This window comes from Camelus dromedarius, chromosome X, assembly GCF_036321535.1.
Source record: "Camelus dromedarius isolate mCamDro1 chromosome X, mCamDro1.pat, whole genome shotgun sequence".
Lineage (NCBI taxonomy): Eukaryota > Metazoa > Chordata > Mammalia > Artiodactyla > Camelidae > Camelus > Camelus dromedarius.
Genome location: NC_087472.1, coordinates 80,812,178 through 80,830,493, shown reverse-complemented (window position 1 = coordinate 80,830,493; position 18,316 = coordinate 80,812,178).

Genomic DNA, 18,316 nt, shown 5'->3' with positions numbered 1-18,316 from the left:
CTCTGGTGACAAGAGCTAGGGGCAAGACTTTCATAGAGCAGAGAAGGAAGTAAAGCAAGGGAATTATTTGATTGGCTAGAGCTTAAACGGCTGTTTGTGATTGGTTGTTTCTAAGTTTCCGTTTCTCAGATGTGAGTGCGTGGACTGAGGTACAGGTTTGCTCACACAGGTTAGCAAGGCATCAGTGCGCTTACTCAGTTTCACAGAGGCAAGTGAACAGGAGATTTATTAGGGAGTGCTCTCAGGATCCAGAGCCGCAGAAGGGAAAAGAAGAAAGCAGGAAGTTGAAGAAATTGACTTGTGATTCAGCCCCAGTGGAAGGCTCAGCCAACCTACGGGGATTTCTGGGACTGGAAAGACCCTGCAGGCTTGTTCTCCCTTGAAGCAGCGGCCAGGCCTCTGTATTCCTGCCTCAATCTCCCATTGGTTGTGGGTTACTTGGGGACGGTGACCTGGCTTTCAGTAGCTGAGGCAATCTCTCAAGGGGGCTGACATATTTTACTTGGATTTGTTAAATTTATAAAATTAACTTGAGATGAACCAATATTTTTATGATGTTGACTCCATTTATCCAAGAGCATGGAATATTTTTCCACTTGATCTAGTATAATCCCGTGTATTTCCAAATTGTTTTGTAATTTTCCTCATATAGGGTTTGGATGCATCTTGTTAATTCTGTGCCTAGGTAATTTAAAAATTTTTTTTTCTGGTGAGTGGAGGACTTTTGTTTCATTATATCTTTGAATATAATATTATTTATTTTAAATGGAGGACTTTCATGTTTGTATATTTATTTTATAACCTATTACTTTATTAAAATCTCTTGTCATTTGCAGTATTTTCTATTGATTTGAGTTTTACACAAAGGTTATGCAAATAGAAACAGTTTTACCGTAGAATAGCTGGGAAAATCCTGAAGAAAAGAAGAAAAATAAAGGGAAACAGAGGGCTGAACTTACTAGGTATTGTTTAAAAAAAAAGAAAAGAAACAATAGACCCAAAATGGAGTCACTTGTGCTAATCCTCATCACTGAATCAAGACTTAATATCTAACCTAATTGCAGTTTTAATCTTCCCCAGAAATGTAACCTTAACTAGTCAGCCTGGAATTTCCTGGTAAGCACCAGTGAGGTAGTATGCCTAGTAGATCTTGCCTTCTTTCAAAGGAAAGTGTCCTTGCCTGAAATAACTTGCTCTTTTGTTTAGGGACTTACTTGGCCCACCCCCTCTCTGCCATTAAAAACCTTGCATTTTGTACGGCCCCTCGGAGCTCCTTGCTCCTTGCTAGATGGAGCGCTGCCCAATTCATGAATCTTTGAGTAAAGCCAATTAGAGCTCTGAATGTACTTAGTTGAATTAAGTTTTTTTAAACAGTATAATAGCTTCTCGGACTAAAACAGAGTGGCATTAATTCATGAGTAGACAACCCAATGGAACGGAATTGCATAAACTGGTTCCACTGCATATGGAAACTTACCATGTGATAAAAGCTGCATCCCAAATCAGGAAAAGATAGAGGCTGTTTTCTCTCTGCAATTATGTTGTTTTACACAGTTTCAAACTTAAGAAAAGTTGCAAATACAGGAGAAAAGAATCTTTTATTCTTCGAAGTATTTGAGAATAACTTGTTGACATGATGTCCCATCACCACGACCTCCAAATACTTTAGTGTGTATTTCCTAGGAACAAAGTTATTCTCCTCCAAAACTATGATACAGCCCTCAAAATGAGAAAGGTAATATTGTCTCATAACCATGATCTAATCTGCAGACCCCAAGATGGGCTCACAGTCCCTAAGACATTAGCTTGCAGTGACTCCCTTTGCCCAGCAAAGCAATACATCTGTTCTTTTCTAATTCTCCCAAAACTCTGCTTCTGACTCTCAATTCAGCTATCAGGATACAGAGGCTGGTTGTTCGGCAACACTAGCCTCTTTAGGGAAGCTTCTCGTCCTACTGGAAATGGTGTTTTCTCTCTCAGTAAATCAAATGCCCCACTAGTTCTCCCCTGAAATACTTCACACCCATGAAGATCCTGCAGTAGAAATGTCTTCAAATCTTACTGTGATTTCTCTAATAGATAGCCTTGACTTTAGATAGTATGTTGGAGGTATTTGTTTGCAACTGGAAAATGTTAGCTAAAGCATTTGTACAACAAAGCCAACAAAGCTCAACTAAGCCCTTTACACATTTTCTGACAGAGGCTATGTGACAAAGGCCATGGTCTCACTTTGGTTCTATTCCAAAGCTCTAAACCACAGCCTGACATTCTGTATACCATAACCACTTCCTCACAGATATCTGGCCATGTACAGTGTAATTATTATTATATTAAGGATCCCAAGAGTCTCTGAAATCTTGAAATATTTTCTAAATTGTCTAATAAAAAAAGATTAAATTGTGCTCACTATAAAAGACTCTTCAGAGACGCAAACAAATGCAATGTGTAGATTTGTTTGGCTCCTGATTAGAATAAATCAATTGCATTTGGGTGACAAATGGAGAAATTTGACTATGGATGGGCTATGAGATGTTATTAAGCAATTATTGCTTATTTTGATATATGTGATAAAGCCATGGTGGTTACATAAAAATATTCTTATCCATTAGAGATGCATACTAAATATTTGAGTATAAAAGAATATAATGTTTGAGATTTGCTTCAAAATACAGCAGGAAAAAAATAGTGGTGGTTGTAAATAAAACAAGACTGGCAAAATAGTGCTAGATATTGAAACTGGGAGCTAGATGCTTGAGAAATGACATATTCTTCTTCTTATCTGTGTACATTTATGAAAATTTTTAGAATAAGATATTCTTAAAAATCCGTTGACTATCATTTTATTAAGCCTATTTTATTATGTTCAAAAGCTGTGAAAAGTGGTCATTGGTTTGTGTTAATCTGAAAAATATCGTCCAACTATGCTGAGTAACTGAAGATGTATTCCAAAGAAAAGAAAATTTCCCCATCTTTCTTCCTTCCTACTTTAGTAAATCATATAGTTTGTTTGTTCTCCACCTGGAATAACCTAGAATGAATTCAAATAAACTTTCTGTCTCCTCAAGGACTGGTGAGACATTAATACCTTTCAATTGTATTTTTTTTTTGTACTCTATTTTTTTGAGGGATGGCAGTCGAGGTAATTCGATTTATTTACTTATTTTTAATGGAGGTACTGGAGATTGAACCCAGGACCTCATGCATGCTAGGCATACACTCTACTACTGAGCTATACCCTCCCCAACACCTTTCAATCTTAAGAGGACTGGTGATGGAGGTCACAGACCTGGAAAAGAACTTTGGAGCCATCTGGTCTACATCTCCACTGTCACGTGCCTATAGCAGCTCACCTAAAGCCTTGGGAACAAAGAACAAGGTCAGCTTCAGGTGGTCCTAATAGCGAGACAATTGAATGGACAGAAGACTCTAAGCACAGGAAGTAATCTCATCTCTGACGCCCCTTCCTCCTGCAAACAACAACATCCATTAATAAAGCCAAGATGAGAATGCAGGACTCCTGGCTAGGAAAAACAAGTATGAAAAATCTCACATATCCTGAGGTTGTCATGGCATTTTGTGTGACAGTCTTTCCTGTTTCTGTAATACTCTGCAATCCGTATGACATTTCCCGACAAATTCCACATGACAGAGCATTTTCCGGTTCCAAAAAGGAGTACTTGTAGTTGCTATTGCAAATAGAAACTCTGACCTGCTGGTCTCAGAATGGATGCTATTTGGCAATGACTGTTTATGCTTTCTGGGCAGTTAAGTCATTTCATCAATGCTGAGATTTCAGGAGCAGCTTCATGTATTTTCAGTTATAATGGTGACTGTAGTAACAGTATAATGTTCCTTGATAGCCAAGTGCCAGATGTAAAAAAATATTATTTGTAGTTAAATTTTCATGATTAATTATCCAAATAATTGTGACTGAAACAAGTTGTTTTCCTGCACTATCCATATACCAATGCTCGATGTGAAACTCACTTTGGAATGGATGGGACTAAGAGACAGACTTTCACCCACCCTCTCCTCCTCAGCGTGGGGGGAATCCCTCGGGCTTGAATTCTCTTCTCTCTCATAATTTGATATTTTAGAAGTTATGCCCTAAAGTCCACCATTTCCTGGAAGCCTGCTCCTACTTCAGATCACAACTGATTTAACTATGATGTAAGTAGGAACCAGAACAAATTACTCACTGTCCCTGCCTTTGGAGGAAAAACATTTTAACTTTCTGTGTCCCTCAAAGGAATAAGACAATTGCTTATTTGAGTACTGACAGCACACCCAGACCTCTCTCATACATCCTTGGGAGATGTAGGGAAAATATTAGACAACACTTACCCTAAAGAGGGTTGCCAGCTTTAGCAAATAAAAATACAAGATGCTCAGTTACATTTGAATTTCGACAAATCATCTCTTTTTAATATAAATGTGTCTCATGAAACATTTGCAACACTGTCATATTAAAAAATTCTCTGTTGTTTATCTGAAAGTCAAAATTAACTGGAGGGCCGGTACTTTATCTGGCGACTCTAGCTGGAAAAGATATTTTGTTCTGGTTCAGGAGGAGAAATTGACACAAAGAAATCAATTTGAGCAGGATATGATCAAGTCTCAAATTGTGGGGTGCAGGGAAAGGGAATGTTAACAGAGATCAGAATTTTTCCAACAATGAGGGCACTCAAGGAATTCTGTTTTTGAGGGCCTTTCCTGTGTCTCCAGCCCCTAGGCTACTGGTAGTGGTGTTCAGGAGATTCTCAATGTATGTAATGAATGAACAAATAAATGAATACATCCACCAGCATGAGGCAGCTTGAGGTGGGTCTCGACGGAGGACCAAGATCTAAAGGTAAAGAGTAGTGGAGAGAAGGAACGGGCACATTTATCTCAGCAGGGGGCTGGGCAGGAGGAACTGTTGCAAAGAAAAGTCTGGACAGCAATGGGTCTCCAGCTTTTTTGGACTGAGAATTACTTACAGAAAAAGATTCCACAGCTGCTGATCCTACTCATTGCGCTTTCCAGTAGAAATAGCACCAGTGAAGCAAAATTCAATAAAAATCTATGGAATTGCACGTGATACTCCTCGAAATGCTGATGTGATGTAAAAATCGACATGTTTACGTCTGTTTATAGCTTCTCAGGGGGAACCCTTGTCACCCATTAGTGGTTTAAGGATTATATTTGGGGATATATCCAACTAGAATAAAGGTGTTAAGTTTCTTGAGATGGAAAACTGAAATGTAAGAGATTAAATCTTAGATTTTTCACATTTTGATATAAAGGTGTTAATAGCGACAGCATATTCTCTGGCCTGGCAGACTTTCAGTGTATTTTTTAAAGTCATTTAAAATCCATCTGAAACCAAGAAGAAACAAGATTTAAAATCTGAAATTGCTTCAGGCTAGATCAGGGTTTCTCAACCTCTGCGCAGATGACACTTTGGACAGGATAATTTTTTGTTATGAGGGCTGTCCCGAGCATTGTAGCATGCTTAGCCACACTCCTCATGTGATGGTCAGTTTGATGCGTTAACTTGACTGGCCACAGAGTGCCCAGATTAAACAATATTTCTGGGTGTGTCTGTGAGAGTGTTTCCAGATGAGATTAGCACGTGAATCTGTGGATTTACTAAAGCAGATAGCCCTCCCCAATTGAGGTGGGCATTATCCAATCAACTGAGGGCCTCAATAGAACAAAAGATGAGAGAAGGAGGAATTTGACCCACTTGCTTCCTGCCTGCCTGCTTGACTTGGAACATCTCATCTGACTGTCTCTGGCCCTCTGGCTGGAATTTAAACCACTGGCTCTCTTGGTTCTCAAGCGTTCAGATTTGGATGGAATTACAGCACAGGTTTTCCTGGGTCGCCAGCAAGCAAATGGCAGATCGTGGGACTTTGCTGCCTTCACATTGTATGAGCCTATTCTTCATTATATATATGTTATATATATAACATATTATATATATAATATATTAATTATATATTTATATATATTATATAAATGTATATATACATGTCATACGTGTATATATATCTTCATCTTACTGGTTGTTTCTCCGGAGAGCCATAAATGATACACCAGGCTTCTACCCACTGGATACTAGCAGCACCACCACTGCTCCCCCTTCTCCTGCCATTTGTTTGTTTGACAAACAAAGATGTCTCCAGACATTGCCACATGTCTCCCAGAGGAAACCAGCCCCCCACCACCACCGTTGAGAGCCCTTGATCTAGATGAAAGCACCCTGTACCAGTTGAATTAGATGTCTAAGAAGTCTCTAATGTAATTCTTTTCCTATCCGACTGAGACAAATAAGAGACAACTTGAGCAAATAAAGCCTATGCATCTGATAAGCTCGTCTCTAAGATGAATAAAGATGCTGCTAGACATGGATCCTGGATGATGAAAAAGCAAACGATGAACTATATCCATTAAGATCACACACATTCACTTCAAAGGTCCTGACTTCAGTGGTCCTGGGTTGAGCTCATCAGATTGACTCATTGAAATAAGAGCACCTGACAATGAAAGGCAAATCATTACTGGCTAATTACGAGATGATTACCTTTAATAAATGCTTCTGCGTCTATAATTTGGGAGAGAAGAAAAATTGGCCATCATAAAGGTAAAGGAGAGACACCCTTGAAAATCTGGGGTCCCTCCAAAGAGGCAACTCTCTTCAACTGATAAACACTGTGACATCAGTTCAAAAACCCTTGAAAAATTTTCATGTTCAAAATTATTCTGCCGAAACAGGTGCCATATTGTTTGCCTCTGGCTATCCTGTCCTGGAGTCTTTATTTCATCACTTTGAGAAACAATGGTTACTTCTAACTACTATTTGGAAGTTTATTAAAAATTGATCCCTATGGGAGAAATAAGCAAGGATATATATTCACAATGCGTTTTTCCTGAATCAAGAAGTTTTTTTCCTGTGGTGAAGCTAGGAAAAAAAATCACTTTTCTAATAATTTATTAAACGAAATTTACTGGATTCAAAATATGGATAAAGTGAATTTATACTTTGAATGCCCACTGTTTTACGGAAGGATTGACCAAATAGTGGAGGAAATTCTCTTACCCTTGCTTAAAAAGAAGTAAAACATTGAGTGAAAGTTTTGGACCTCTGAGAGATAAATATCAGTCAAAGGGATTTTCAATAAAGCCCCTTAATTTCCTACTCATGGTAATAATCAGATCTAGGACTTCCATTTCCAGCAACATCATCTATATACTGGATGGCCTGAAAATTCTCCCAATACAAAACAGCTAAGAACTCTAGATAAAATATAACGAACATCACATGATGCTAAATAAAAGAAGCCAGATACAAAAGGTCACATATTGTATGATAGCGTTTATATGAAATATCCGGAATATGTAAATCCATACAGACAGAAAGCAGAGTTGTGGTTGTCAGGGGCTGGGGGATGGGAAATGGGGGATTAACTTCTGAATGGGTGCAGGGTTTCCCTTTGAGGTGAAGACAATATTTTTTGGAAGTAGATAGAGGTGGTGGTTGCACAGCACTGTGAATGTACTAAATGTCACTGAATTGTGTACTTCAAATGGTTAATTTCATAGTATGTGAATATCATCTCAATAGAAAACAGAGAGACATAACAGACATCTTTTTAAATGTATAGGAGGTTAATAAGAAAGTGATAGAAATCACGAGGGGCCAAAACTTAAGAGGCAGATGGAAAAGCAAGTGATCATATGACACTACAGCTATACTGGGGCTCTGATGATTTTCCTAACTAAGGGAACTGACTTTTAAGGGCAGCATTGGACAGGAGGCAGTGTTTTGGACTCATGCTGCATGAGTTGTTGGAACTGAGACCATTGGATAAAGCCCAAAGACTAAAAGGAATCGGTCAATGAAAGGGCTCACTGGAAACAAGCCACCTGCTTGAAAGGTAGAAGAAAAAGAATAGATCCCAGCTTGGGATCTGGATGTGAAACAGAACAAAACAAAATGAAACGAAAGTTTCTTCTTGGACAACTGTAACAGTGGGTAACAGTTACAATGAATGGTAGAAATGACAGGGGAAGGTAACCGGTAAAGACTTATCATTTAGAAGGATGTTTATCATATTAAACAATTGAATAAAATGAAACAAAATGATAAAAATGTAAGGAGTTGAAATCAAAAGAATTTGTTAGTGTACTGAAAGTAAAAAAGAAAAGAGTGAAAATATTAAAAGGTGATTTTAAAAATAAAAGTTTGGCAGGGGAGGGTATAGCTCAGTGGTAGATCATGTGCACAAGGTCCTGGGTTCAATCCCCAGAGCCTCCATTAAAAAAATAAAATCAAAACAAATAAACCTAATTTCTTTCCCCCTCCCCTCAAAAGGTCATATAAAATAATGAGGAAATCAAAGGGAAGAGTTTTTAAAAGCATAAATCTTAGAGAGTCAAAGAATAGAAAAGAAAATGGGGTCCTAATTCGTAGAAAAATAATTCAAAACAGGCTAAACAGAGTAAAAGTGGACACAACCAGAAATGGTAAGCTACAAATAATTTTAAAATAAAGTAAATGTATAGCCAGTCACTGTGAGGCAAAATAACAGCCATAAAAGCAATAACAGAGTTAGTGACAATTCCTAACTGGGAGTTGGCCATACCCCAAGGTGGGGCCTGGACAGAGGCCCTCAGTGTCAGAGGGCCAAAGGTGGCAGAGTCCAAATTCCAGAGGTCACAGCCCTATCCTTGGCTATTTCCAAGTTGACTTGAAACCCAGGTCACCTCCTCAGTAAAAACACACCCCTAAGGACACTATGACTACCAGGGATGGAGGCTTTTGCAACATCACACAGCTGATAAATGACAGAGCTATGAGCTTCTTCTACCTGTGCCGAGCTGGTTGCTAGTTCAATAGCTGGGACCAGAGATGTGCTAGGGAAACATGAGGGAAAGTACCTGAAGGATCTGATACAATGCTTTTGTCAAGGAGAAGAAGAATCTAGAAGCAGTTGCCTCATCATAAGAAAGAGACTTTCAAGTGAAACTTCAGTTGGATGTAAAGCTCTTTTCATTAGTCTACAGATGCTCTTCTAACACCCCATGTACACAAGCCCAGCTGAAACTCTAGCTGATGTCCTTCCTAAGGTCCCTAATTGCCTGTCATATTTACACAGTGGTTGCAGTGATCTGCTCTTTGCATAGTTACTTAATAATTCAGTCTCAAGCTTTACTACCGTGGGACTCCTTAAATTCTCCATGGCCTAGACTGACAAAGTCCCAGCCTGGGTCAGGGATAAGCTGTCACATTTGTACAGCCCTGCTAAGGTTACAGAACATTTTCACATGATATTTCTTATGTGACCTTCACATCAACTCTGGAGGAATAGATTTCAAATGGTAAAGGTGGCAGTGACATTCTAGAGGTAGCAGAGCTACCGAGACATAGAGCGTTAGGATTTCTGACAATGTTCCTTCCTCCTGAATAGTCTACTTCTTGTTCGTAACAATTTGCAAACAACCCTTGGGCCAAAATAACTTTCTTTCTTACAAATGAAAGGTTGCACATTGCCATGACCATCTTCTGTCACAGCTGTCAGTGTATCCCCAGTGGGCCACTTGATATTCTTGGTAGTAAATGACTGAAATCGATTCTATCTATCTTACGAAAGAATGGGCTTGTTGGAAAGATATAGGTTGGCTCACAGAATCAGTGGGAAGAGTAAAGAACAAGGCTAATAAATGAACAGGAACCAAACTTACAGGGTCGACTAGGTTATGTTTAAGCAGCTTAAATCAATAAAGGCTTATTTCTTACTCAATCCATCTTGGGTTGACAGAGAGCCTCTGCTCAATATAGTCCCTCAAGGTCCCAAGCTGATAAGGCAGCCACCATCTCAAACCTTGCCAGTGTCCATACTAGAAGAAAAAGATAACTCTGGACGATCTCACTCGACCAATTACATTCTCAGTCCTGAAGGAACACTCATCACTTCCAGTCCAACTCATTGGCTATAACTGGTCCACTCAACCACAAGGCAGCCAGAAAATGAAACTGTACCATGTTCCCAGAAGAAGAAAAGAACTGGAAATAGATGACAAACAGCAGTCAGGACGATCACAGCCATGCAGAGGAAAATTCCCTGGTTAGTGTGCCACGGCTGGGCACTGTTGGTCACCAGTAGTCATGGCAGAATAAAGCCTAAACTACCTTTATCATTCATTCTGATTTGCAAGCCCTGAATGCATTCTGAATCCAAAGTCCGTATTAATTGACTGGACTTGGGTCACATGACCATGCCCCAGTTGTCAGTACCTGTCTCCCACCAGGTCATTATGTGAATTTCATAGTGCGTTCCCCAAATGCAAGAAAGGAGTTTAGATGCTGGGCAGTCAAAAGGGAGAAAAATGTCCACTACATGATAAATGTCCAATATACGCAACTTGCAGAAGAAAACAGAAAAACATATAAACAGTTTTGTTCAAAGTGTCAGTCCTATTTGTTCTCTGCTTAGTTTGGAAATCAGTGCTCCATGGACTATTTGCTCTTCTCTACATCTATATATTCATTTAGGCAACAAATGTTCACAGAGCTCTCATCTGCTTCCAGGCATTCTGAACATACCAAGATGAATAAGACAGGGTCCTTCAGATGCTTATGTTCTAACAGTAAGATAGACACTAGGTAAGAAATTGCAATACAGTGTGGTAAGTCTTTATACAGAGATTAACGTCAAGCAGTGGTATTGGCACAAAGTAGAGTGTAATTAACTTCCGTGGTGGGAGGCACACTAGTCATGGATGGCCATTTGGAAAAGATGTTAGAGAAGGGAGGTACTATTGCAGTGTCTGTCCTGGGGAGATATGAGTAACGTAGTGTGTCAGGGGCTTAGAAGAGCATTAGAGCTGAGGCTGGAATTAAGATTGCCAGAATCAGCAAATAAAAACATAGGACTCCCAGTTAAATCTAAATTTTAATTTTTTTTTTTTTTTGGTGGGGGGAAGTAATTAGGTTTACTTATTTATCTGCTGTTAGAGGAGGTACTGGGGATTGAACCCAGGACCTCATGCATGCTAAGCATGCGCTCTACCACTTGAGCTATACCCTCCCCTTAAATCTAAATTTTAAATGAACAATAAATACTTTTTTTTAGTGTAAATGTGTCCCAGACAATATTGGGGACATATTTACACTAAACATTATTCTAAAAAGGGTCTGGGTGAAATTTAAATTTAACTGTGTCTTTGTCGTATCTGGCCCCCCTAATTAGAATGCTTTCTTACTCATTCTTTGGAATGCATCTCAAATGTCCTGTCTTCCAGGAAGCCTTCCCTGAACCCTGGGGTTGGCCTGAATATCTTCTTCTGGGCACCTCTGGGCTCACATCTGTGCCTCCAGTGCAGAATATAGTACATTTTTGTGATATTATCCCTGGTACTGGGGGAATGTAAAGGGCAGTTGCAAAGAGCCCCAAGAAATCATATAGCACCCTGCAAAGCATCAAAGTTCAAAGAACATAGAAGTTTGACCTTTCAGTGAAAATACATGTTTGACATGAAACATTAAAAAAAAAGATATTTTGCATGTTTCTATCTCAGAGGGCTCAAAAAATGATAAGAAAATGTGAAGTAATTAGTGCTTTAGGAGAAAAAGCATTATTTAAGAGGTAAGCCATTAGCTAGCCTAGCAGGGAAATCTGGTCCATTTCCTTGACTTAAGATGGGAATCATTCCAGCAAGATGAGACTCTAGCTAAGAATCAAAAGGGTCCTTTATGAGTCCAAAGCTGTCATTTTACAGATAAAGAAGTTAGAACACAGAGAGGCTAAGTAACTTGTCCAAGGTCATAGAACGAATTTGTGACTAAGGGTTAAAGGTCTTTTGATCCCCAGCCCAGCACTCTTGGAATTGTCTACCAAAGACTTGGATGGAAGATTTCCAAGGTCACTGAGTAATCCATTCGAGTGTTTATTAGATCCTTATTATCAAAAAAGTCCTTCTTTCCTTCCATCTTATCTAAGTTCTTCATTCTGTTCAAGTCCTTGCTTTGGTTCTTCTTTCAATGAAAAGGAAAAATAAGCCTTACTTTGGTCAACCTGTGCTTTGTCTATTAAAACACTATTAAATTGACCCCTAGGTCATCTCATTCTCAGGCAAAAATTAAAAACAGTGTTTTAATGGAGTTTTTTTCTCCTGGGCAAAGTGACTCTCCTTTGAACTATTAGGTCTTCAGATCTGTCCTACATTAGAGAGAACAGAATGGACATGACATTGTAGAATGGTCCTGCCCGCTTTCAGACTGAAGGGAGAACTACTATCTGCATTGTCCTACATCCCTACACACTTCAGGGTTACATTTCTTTTAAAGAAAAAAAAAGGTAGAGAAAATGGCTTTTAATTACTGATTCGTGATAATGTCATTCACTTCCAACCATGACCTAATTTTACTACTGTCCATAGTAAACCCACTGAGATCCCAGGACCTCTGCCCTGAAACCAGGCATTAATACCTCACGTGTCCTACACCTTAAATGGCTCCCTTTGCCAAAGACTCAGCTTACACTCATTCTCTCTGCTGTCCTTATGCTCTGCCTTAGATGTAGTTTACTGAGAAAGCAAAACCACAAGCATGCAGGCCATAAATCTCACCTAGGGCAAAGTGTATTCAATTTCAAGGAATTTCAGTCTAGAGTTCCTTCTTGGCCAATTCCCACTGAATTTCCAATATCCATTTTACTTAATCTCCCTGTCCGCTCTTCAGTATGCATTGTCCTTATTTTTAATCTACAAAGTCTCTAGTTGCCCTATAATAACACAAGATTATCTTCTTAGGACATTTCCTTACAATTTTGCTTAATAATCTTTAAAGGTACATGATGCCTATATTTTAACTTAAAGAGGGCAAGCATGAATATCTATTCATAAACTGTAATACTAGGAACAGAATAAATATTAATATCATTCTCATAATCTGGCATAAGAACCTTTTCTTCTAATACTTCTAATACTTTCCTTCTTGCCTAAGAATGCCTTCCTCTCTTCCCCTACCCAAATCCCTCTCCTCTTCTTAAAGGTTTAGCTTAAAATCTCTCCTCTGTGATGATTTGCTGACCAAAGCACGGTTCCCATACTTTTATAATTTATTTTCCACCTGTTTCTCTTTCTCCCAGCACCTGTACTTTTGCTTCATCGTCCTAATACAACTTGCAATTGCTATTTATTTGTTTGTTTATTTGTTGTTATATGTCTCCCTTCCTCCTCCACTTGTTTGTCTCCAACCCTTCACCCCTCCCCCCCATAGAATATTACCAGCATCTTGCACAATGCTTGGTATTTGTTAAATGAATGAATAAAAAAGCAACCTCATCACCATAACATCCTTGTAGGTAAGCATTATTATCCCCAATTCACCAATGAGGAAATTGAATTTTGCAGCAGTTGATTAATTTGCCCAAGGTTGCATTATGTTGTCTGATAGAGCTGGATTTCTCCGGGAAGGTTTTCTGAGTTACAGCTGTGAGGCTTTGCACAAGTTTCTTACCTTTGCTGTGCTTCCATTCCTCATTGTAAAAATACTGTCTACCTTTGAGTGTTGGTGTAGGGATTCATTGAGCAAAGCTTGGCTAATCGCAGGGCCCTTGAGCTCACTGCTGGACACAGCTGGTTCCTATCAGTTCATTATCCTTTGGGTAAAACTGTTCAAATCACTACTAATCCAAAAATTTTGTCCAAAAAGATGTGATAAAATTATCTGTCAAATACCCAGCTGAATTTAAGATTCCCTTAAAGCGTATGAAATTCCTTACCTATTGGTTTCATCAACGCTAACCATCAAAGGAAACAAGATTTGGCTTGTTTGTTGGTAAACTCATTTCAACAGTGTCCGCAACTTCTATGTGTGTCCCCTAAAACATCCCTCTGATACCTGTTTTAGAATTTTGCAGAGCAATTCCATCAAGCTCATTCTTCCCTGGTTTCCAGAACCTACTTGTCTTCTTTTTGGAAAAATGGGAACATGATTCCAACTCTAAAATAAATTAATTTAGTTTTGTATTATGTTCCCAAAGTGCATTGCTTCTGGTAAAGTGCATTGCTCACTTTGCTTTTGAGGGTTGCTTAATTTAGTACTGAATTCTTGTAATGTCTTTGGAATTGACTAGAGTGTATCCAGAACCTTAGTGTTCTAATGATCCATTTGTCTAAATAATAGAATAACTTATATTTATTGTGTGCCAAGGAATGAGCTAAGCCCTTTATAAGCATCCTTTCCTTTAAATTTTACAACATCACTTTGAGTTAACTATTATTATTATCCCACTTTACAGGTGAGAAACTGAGACTTCGAAATTATATTTCCAGCTCCACGGTGAATAAAAAGACGGAAAATGTAATTGGCAAAGAGGAAGTAGGAAAGATACACAGTGAGAAGTGAGAAGACACTGGAACTTCTAGAAGTTTCTGTTTCCAGCCCCTTTCTGGACCCTTATTAAAAATCCCCTCTCTCTTAACCTAGCTCTAAATGGTATCTGTTACTTGAAAACTAACTCTTAACTAGGAAGGCTTTCTAGAAGATGTTACAGACAAAAATTCATTTTGAAGAAGTAGGAGTTTACTAAATGAATAGAGTGTTTTTGGAAGACTCAGTATTGTGTGAGAAGGGTTTAGTAGCTCCATGGAGGCAGTACGAACTCCAGGATGTCCTAATGTTTCCAAAAGTAAGAGAATCTGGGGGATGGAGGGTATAGCTCATGTGGTAGAGAGCATGCCTAGCATGCATGAGGTCCTAGGTTCAATCCTCAGTACCTCCATTACAGAAAAAAAAGATTAAATAATTAAAAAGTAAGGGAATCTGAAGGGTGTGATAGATGGTAAGGTGGAGAGACAGGCAGGAACAGAATCATATTTTATCAGGGAGAAAGAATTTGAAATGTGTCCTAAAAATTAAGATAAGCCACTGAATCATTCTAAGCTGGAAAAGAATTTGTATTTGAGACTGATCTGGCTAACTGTCAAGACACTGGATTTCCATCATCCAGGAATGGAATGGAGGGGTCTGAATCAAAGCTGACACAGTTACGCCACTAGCTGCCTCAAAGGGGGAGTTTTATATATTGTTTTGTTTGTCCAACTAAAATTTACTTAATACCTACTTGTTAGAATGATCTAGAAAAAACAACAAAAAAAAATTCTACAGAATTAAAAACAAAAGGAATATAAGTTTCTTGGAATGCCCAGAATTTGGGGTATTTTGAGTGATGGTTCAAATCACTCAAGAGTTAGCTTTTTTTTTTTACAGTTGATAATAAAGAATGTTTAATTTGTTTAGGATTAAATTTAATTAGCATTTTAATGAATTTGAATCATATCTTTTTCATTGAAGAATAGTTGATTTACAATGTTGTGTTAGTTTCAGGTATACAGCAAAGTGATTCAGTTATATATCTACATATATGCATATTATTTTTTCAGATTCTTTTCCATTATAGGTTATTACAAGATATTGAATATAGTTCCCTGTGACATACAGTTGGTCCTTGTTGTTTATCTGTTTTATATATAGTAGCGTGTATATGTTCATCCCAAACTCTTAATTTATCCTTCCCCCATCCCTTTCCCCTTTAGTAACCATCATTTGTTAGCTTTTGACTGTACATTTCTGATGAAAAGTATTCTTTGGGGGTCTATTGCATCCATCTTCTTTCTGACCCTAAGTGCACTTGGTAGCATAAAGACAAGCCAAAATGTCTCACGAGGAAGCACATACATGTAGTTCCACAGTTCATTTACGCACACGATCCAGACACATTAAAGTTTTATCTTAGAGACAGATAAATTCACAAAATGAATATTTTGAGTAGTGAAGTCCCCACATATTTAGATTTTGCAGTGTAGGTATCCATGGCAGTATGATCAGAATTCAGGATGGAGAGATATAAAGAGTTAAGCTTGAGGTTAACTTTCTGTAAAACTATTAGATGCTGAGATTCGAATATATATTAGTTTCAGATAGCAACAAGTTTCCAGAGTTGTTAGATTTTTTAAAAGTGTCCCTGACTTATCTTTTTATCTTCCTTGGCCACATTCTCCTCTCATTTCCATATAAAAACAATAGCAAATAGTCCCTCTATTTCTTTAAGCGCCCCCAGAGAATCTCACTTCCCCTAAAGAAGCCTTCTGATTTTGTTTGCTTGGTCACTTGATTTTGAGGGGTAGAGAGCAGCAGCTTGAACATTGTCTTGTGTGATTCAGACCGAAATGCTTCCTGTATTTTTCCTATGCTATTGAACCAGTCTGTTCATTCAAGACACCACCTTTCATTTAGTTGGTGCCCTTTAAGTCATCGTGAATTACGTCAGTGCCCAAGGACCTTCACATCTATGACCTCTTTATCGTAAAATAGCACAAGACAGGGCCTGATCCAACTCTCCTGAGAAAAAGCAGGTGTTATTTAAATTCTAGGGGAAAAACACAGCTTGTTTATTTGATGTTTCAATGTAATTGCTCAGACCCAAAGCATCCAAAGCAATGAAAATTTTTTATCTGGGGCAAATTTTATTGTATAATCCTCCTGTTGCTTCAGTAAGAATCATAAAATATCGAATTCTGATCATAACAACAAACATCTTTTAAATAAGTTGGCCGGACAGCTATGTCTGAGACAAAGCAATGGAGAGCGGTTGCGTGTATGTAGACAGAAAACAAAGGATAGATTTCAGAGACTGAGGTTGTGATATTTTCTTGGCAGTAAGATCAGAAGTTATGAACTACATGATCCTGAAATCCTTCCTAGAGGAAAACAATGCTTTCTTTATTTAGCTCAAGGCTCTCAAAACAAAAGACATCTGTAAGAGTCAACTTCAAATTCCAACGGTGTTTTAAGTATGGATATGAAGCACACAGAACTTTGTTATTTATAACATTCTTTTTAAAATAGATTTTAAAATTTTTATGTGAAGTCATACATGTTTTCATATACATATATTTCCAATAATGCAATTTTTTGGTTCTCTCTTCCATTTTTGCTTGGCTCCTCCATCCACCTCCTTACTCCACTCTCATCCACAATCACTCCTCCTCCTACACACACACACACACACACACACACACACACACACACACACACACTAGTGCAATCACACACACCATGTTGACTACTTAGTCAGTATCCTTCCTTATTACCCACCAAAGTTACATTATCATACATACACATATACACATTTGGGTGTTTTTCATAGTTTATTTTTATTAAATGAATCCTATTACATACTTACTTTTGTATCTTCTTTCACTTTAATGTTCTTATAAAAATCCCTCCAAATCAAGTGGTACCTTCTTTTTTAATCATTGAATAATAGTCTGTCGTTGATGAACATAATGTAGTCAACCAGTCCCTCTTTGATTCCATTTGTTCCTAGTGTTCTACCTCTTTCCTCAGAAGGAAATGAGAAGCATATTATTGGACACTGAGGAAAGGTGATCCTTGTTATAAAGTGGCAGACAATTCAGCGGAAACGTGTTCTTCTGTTGGGTGGAAGGTAAAACTTGAAAGCGATGAACCTGGATATTCAGCTGAAAAACTTCCAAGCAAAGTGTGCAGCTGCAGCATGGTTTCTCCTTGCTGTTCATAGTAACATGTGAGAGGGAAATATAAACTGAGGAAGAAATTGTTGTGTGAAAAAGAATCGGCACTTGATAGTTTGGAAGTTTCTCAGCCTATCCAGATAGCATGCTCTGAAAACAAGGCCAAAAGTGTGGCCAGACAATGTTGCATAAGAGATGAGATGTGGAACTCGTGAAACCAATCAAGCATCTCAGCAGAAACCAGGGCTAAAGATGTCGTTCTCCAGGAAAGGTCGGTGGAGGACCCTCTTTCTAGGTGACAGACTAGATGGTTTTATACCAGCAGAAACTCAGCCAGCCTGGAATGCAAAGGACAGAGATGGGATGAGATAAAGAATTCTCATTGGACACTCTCTTCTTCAGTACTTGGTCCTGAAAACTCAACTCAGGCAGATCGCTAAGCTTCATTGGGTTCTCTCTCCTTGTATTGCTGCCAGAAAATGCTCTTTGAGCAGCAAACTCAACTTGCTCAACTCATTTGTTTGTCCTCTCTCAGGGATCACTGTCCTCCACTGCCTGATGTCCAATATTTGAAAACCATTCTTTCATAAATGTTTCCCATTACAAATTGTTTTAGATCTCTTTTTATTCCATTTTGAAGGAAAGCAGAAGTCCAAAATAAGAATTTTAATACACATCATAAAGGTTTAATTAGTAAAACTTTTTTTGCTGATGCAAGAATTCCTTAACAGATCAATAAAGCTGTATATCATTGACAGGTAGTCATGTA